Below are 5475 nucleotides of genomic sequence, written 5' to 3'. Positions count from 1 at the left end.
CCAACACACACACCAGCTCCCAGGGGCATAGCCACCACCTGCCGCCTGCCTCAGCCCTGCAGGACTCTCTCCCAGCCTCACCCCTCCCAGCTGCTCCCCCATCCTCCGCCCTGCCCTCACACCCCTTCCCGCCTCAGGGTGAAGGGCACCTGCCTAGGCCTCCTGTGGAGGGGACCTGCAGGGCCCAGCACCGCACGAGACACTGAGAGCTGTCCTCACCTCAGTGCGCCGGGAAACAGAGAACAGTCCTGTTTGCTTTTTTATATTTCAAGTTGGCTTATGAATAATTTACAAAAGTAAAAATAGAAGGATAGTAAAAACCTTTATTGGAAATTTTAATAAGAATTTAAACATAGAAAACCTAGTTGTATTTGTAACCAGTAAGTTTGGAAGCACAGATGTCATAAGAGATGAAAGAACACTGACCCGGTCCTTTGAGTTACACGGGATGGTCCAGGTGCTGGTTGCACAACATTGCATGTGGATATCCTGCCAGCCAGGTGACCAGCCCTCACTGATCCTGAATTGGGACGTTTTATCTGGACACCGCCCTCTGAAGACGATCGTTTTTCCCGCTGTCACTGGAGTCGAGGGCTGCTCTGTCTCTTGGTTTCCTTCCAACTCATCTCCCTCCGTCGGGTCTCTTCTCTTCGCCTTGTGAGCAGCCAGGGGAGGACTCTGGGCTCTCAGCTGTCAGAGCACTCAGGGGCTGCAGGGACGACGTGCAGGCCCCACCCCGCAGCAGGTGGCAGAACTGCGGGCTGCCGGGGACTCCGCTTCCACGACCTCACTCTTTTAGCCATCGTGGGCACAGCTGGGAACAACTGACGAGCAAAGATGAAGTGGTTTCTAGGATGATACGACAGCAGAGATCTCATGATACAGGAAAGACAAGACCACTGAGACCCCCCCCCCCCCCCCGATGCATCTTAGATCAGGATGGGAGGCGTTTTGTTCTATTTAAAAAATTAAAGTAAACTTGTGTTCTCTTTGTACTTTGGTTAGACTTTTAATTTCTCGGAATTAAAGTCATGAAACACCATCCACCCCCCCCCCCCCCCCCCCCCCCCCCCCCCCCCCCCCCCCCCCCCCCTTACAACAGATCTGCACAAAAAAGACATTCCAAAACTAAATGCGTGGCCAGAGCATGGGCCATGCAGAGGAAAGGAGGGGAGGGGGCAGAGGGATGGCGTGGGGGAGGGCAGGGGAGGGTATGGGAGGAGGAGGAGACCAGAGCGGGTGGGGAATAGAAGGGGACATGGGGACAGGGACTGGCAGGCGAAGGCAGGATGGGGCAGGTTCTGAGCGCAGGTGTGGGTATTGGTGCCTTGGTGAAGCTAACATTTACATCTTAGGCAGAAACTGGAGAATTGTATATGCCTTTTCAGATGTAACATTTTAACTGGCCTACCTGGTAGAAGACTACGATGTACACTAACGCTCATTAATGCTCAAGTGTTAAATACCCTCCCTGCACCATGACTAAAACTAAACTAGCAAGGTGCAGGGTGCAGCCCGGAATTATGCGGTACCGAAACCTTATCTTCAGCAACACTATTTGCAACACAGAATTTTAAGTGGTGCCATTAGGCCAACTACACTTTTGCTATTTTATCCAAGGGTTTTAAGAGGTGGGTATCTGAAAATTTCTTTTTCATGTCATAACCCATTTCTAATGACCTGTTGGAAATTATCTGTGATAGTACGTTTCTAATAAAATGCCACTATTGGGATGGCATTACTCATGTTACCAAAACCCCAAAGGTCCGTTTGCTCGCTACTCAGTAGCCAATAATTGAGAGACAAGTGTTGCTGTGAGGAAAGGTGGCCTTTAATCAGGAAGCCGGCAGCCTGGGGAAATGCTGGACTCATGTCTCAAAGGCCATCTCCACTTTCCCGGACTTGTCAAAGGGTTTTATGGGAACAGATGGTGGGGGCTGATTCATTGTGACCTACGCAGGGACGTGCAGGCAGAATCACAAAATTGCAGATAGACATCAAAGAACTTCTCGGGTGGGAGCTGATTCATGGTGACTGTCCTCCATGAAGTCAAGTCACGGATTCAGTTCCTGTTAACCTCAAAAAGATCTAGTTCGTAATCTAGTGAAGAATGGCCACCTGGGTTAATAATTTATTCTATAATTATTCTGTGTACAGTGTGAGCAAAAGTCATTATGTTCTAGCATCATGTGAACAAGAATCATTGTATTCTCATGCCCAGCTGCAAGCTCTGCGGTTCAGGTTGCAAGACTAAGAAAAACACCTTTTTAATTTAGAAGTTTAACAAAATGGAGTCACTTCTGTTCAGGCTGTTACACTCTCAATAGCGAAGACATGGAATCAACCTAAATGTCCATCAGTGGATGAATGGACAAAGAAAAAGTACATATACACAAGGGTTCAGATCTCTGTACCAGCCAGCTGCCAAAAAAAAAAAAAAAAAAAAAGTATATACACTTTGGAACGGAATACTACTCAGCCTTAAAAAAGAAGGAAGTCCTGTCATTTGTGACAACATGAATGAACCTGGAGGACATCACAGTAAGTGAAATAAGCCAGTCACAGGAAGACCAACACCACATGATCTCACTTCCACATGGAATCTAGAACCGCTGAGGTCACAGCAGTGGAGAGTAGGACAGCCAGGCCAGGGGCTGGGGCTGGCGGGCTTGGAGAGATGTTGGCCAAAGGACACAAAGTTTCAGTTAGATAGAAGGATAAGTTCAAAAGATCTACTGTTCTACATGATGGCTGTAGTTAATAACAATGCATTGGATTCTTGAAAATTGTCAGGAGAGTAGATTTTAAGTGTTCTCACCAGGAAAGAAAGAAGCACGTGAGGTAGTGCCCGTGACAACTCTATCGAACCATTCCACATCGTATACACATTTCAAACATGTACATGATTAGTATATGCAATTTTTATTTGTCGATTAAAAAATAAATTAACATTAAATTTTGAAAAAATGCCACTTTGGAGGGGAAAAAAGTCAAACAACCCAATAAAAAAAGTGGACAAATAAGTTGTTCTTCTGAGAAGAAGAAAAAAGTGCTTACCATGACTGGTCATCAGGAAAATGCAGGCTGAACCCACAGGAGACACCACTTTATATCTATTAGAATAGCAATGCCCACACACGACGTGGCATGACCAAGTGCTGACGACGATGTGGAAGAACCGGATGTTATGCTTCCCTCTGTGTAACCAAGACGGAAAAAAGAGAAAGAAAGAATTCACTCAAAGTACCATCGATGAGGCCTGGAGGGACTGCTGCCCATCAGGGGAGCAGCGGATTCAAAATCAGCCTTTTTTTTATTGACAAGATAGGGAAGTTTCACAAGAAAAATCAGTTGATTCAATCAACAAAGAAGGACTTAAAAACAGGCAGTGTCAAACTAGTAACAGCAGTAAATTAACAATGCGACATTCCAGGATGTAATTTGTAAAAAGCTAGGTTAATTCACCAACAATCAGCTTGTCCTTAGTAAACATCTTCTTTTCCACATACTTCCTACAGCAATTTCCTTAACATATTTAAACAGCATCCAAACAGTTTTCTTAATGTATCTTAAGAACAATCAGTAGGTTAAATAGTCAATAGTTCTTCAAGCCGGAATCAAACCAGCAGCCTGAAACAAAGCATACAATCCCATCCTTAAACAGTGATTCGAATTGATTAGATGGCTTTTGCCAAGAGCCTTTTGGCTCATTCATGTATTACCTAAAAATCCTATTCTAAGATCCAAGGAGAATCAAGATTTCTAATCCACTACAACCTGAAGGCTGGGGACACTGCTACTAGCATGCACATTGAAACAGCCATGGTGGAAAAATTTGTCAGTTTCTTGTGAAACTACATACTCCTGTCCTTTGACCCACTCTAGGTATGTGCTCAGAGAAATAAAAACATGTCCACACAAAGACTTCAAAAAGAATGTTCACAGCAACTTTATTTATGATAGTCAAAAACTGGAGGCAGCCCAAGGGTCCATCAAGAGTGGATGAACTTCGTGGAGCGTTTACAAAGGAGCACTACTCAGCAAACACAAAACCACACGGATGTCTCAAGGAACATGCTAAGTGAAAGAAGCCTTACACAGGAGTGTGTACAGACTGATTCATTTATATGAACGCCTACAGCAGGCAAAACCGGAGTGGGAAAATCAGAACAGCTGATGTCTGGGGGCGGGGGAAGGTGGACACGGAATGGGCAGGGGCATGTCTTGAGTCTTGGGTTACACAGTTGCATGTATCTGCTGCAACTCAGCCCATGTGCCATTAAGACTTGTGCATTTCATTGTAAATTTAACATTAAAAACCTTAAATATTCTGTGTTAATGATATGCACACTTTAGTATTTTGGGTGAAGTGTACTGACATTTGGATTTAATACTATAAAAACAACATTGTTGGGCCAAGCCCGTGGCGCACTCGGGAGAGTGCAGCGCTGGGAGCGCGGCGACGCTCCCGCCGCGGGTTCGGATCCTATATGGGAATGGCTGGTGCACTCACTGGCTGAGTGCCGGTCACGAAAAAGACAAAAAAACCCCAAACAAACAAAAAACAACATTGTTTTACTCTAATAGCATAATATGATACCGAGCACCTGCAAATCTACCTCTGATACTAAAACTAGAACATTTTCAACAACCCGCACCTATTCTTGCGCTTCTCCCTGTCCCATCCCCAGGACGTTTAGAACGTTTTCCTTTAAAAAGGTCATCGCACGTGCGAGCACCGGGATGCACTTAACGTGTGCACCACGAGCACTTGCGCCAAGCAACGCGCCGGGAGCTGGCGAGCCCGGGGCGGGGCTCCTCACGCCGCCAAACCCCGAGGGCGGCCGGGCAGGCGCGGAGTCCCCCGGGTCCGCACAGCTCTGGCGGAGAGGAGCAGCCCGGCCCCCGGAGGCCGCAGGGAATCCCGCCCGGCCCTCGCTGCCCCCGAGCGAGAGCTCTCCTGGCCTGACCCTCCACGGCCGCCGTAGCCGGCCGCCGGGTGCCAGCCAGAGGACCTAGCACCGCCCCCCGCCCCACCGCACATGACCCGAGCCTGGCCAATCACAGCGCGCCTTAGTGATTGGGCCAGCAGTGACACATTACCCGAGCTGAGCCAATCAGAGCCCACCCGCACATATTTAAGGGGAAGCCAGGGATCCCCTCGGGTCGGGGTGGATTCTGCAGGCGCGGGGTTGGGAGTGTCAGGTCTGCACCCGGCGCCTTCGCATCATTCGCGAGGCTCCTGCGCGCTCCCCTTCTGCGTCATCCAGAGCAGTTTTTTTTTTTTTTTAATCCTGTGGATCCTGTTCCCATTGTCACAAACAGACTTTAAGCCTCTCCCTCCTGGTCAGCTGCTCACCTTTGGGAGGTGCGCTCGGCGCCCTGGCGTCCCCGCGTCCGCTCACAGGCACTCCTGCCTGATGACCCCTGCAGTGGGCGGCCCCCTAGCTGCTTCGTGGCCGGCTTTAGTCTCCC

At 48.3% G+C, this 5475-nt stretch overlaps 1 long non-coding RNA gene across 1 annotated transcript; it reads right to left on the bottom strand.

The window, feature by feature from the left end:
- Positions 1-327: 327 nt before the first annotated feature.
- LOC134364386 (uncharacterized) lies at positions 328-4710 on the bottom strand. Its single transcript, XR_010021849.1, has 3 exons — positions 4659-4710; positions 3058-3197; positions 328-849 (listed from the first exon to the last, which is right to left on the bottom strand). It is a non-coding gene; the product is annotated as an uncharacterized LOC134364386 (long non-coding RNA).
- Positions 4711-5475: the final 765 nt, after the last annotated feature.

This window comes from Cynocephalus volans, chromosome 16, assembly GCF_027409185.1.
Source record: "Cynocephalus volans isolate mCynVol1 chromosome 16, mCynVol1.pri, whole genome shotgun sequence".
Classification (NCBI taxonomy): Eukaryota; Metazoa; Chordata; class Mammalia; order Dermoptera; family Cynocephalidae; genus Cynocephalus; species Cynocephalus volans.
Note: the sequence above shows the minus strand (reverse complement) of the source record. Positions and strands in the feature narration are given on the sequence as shown.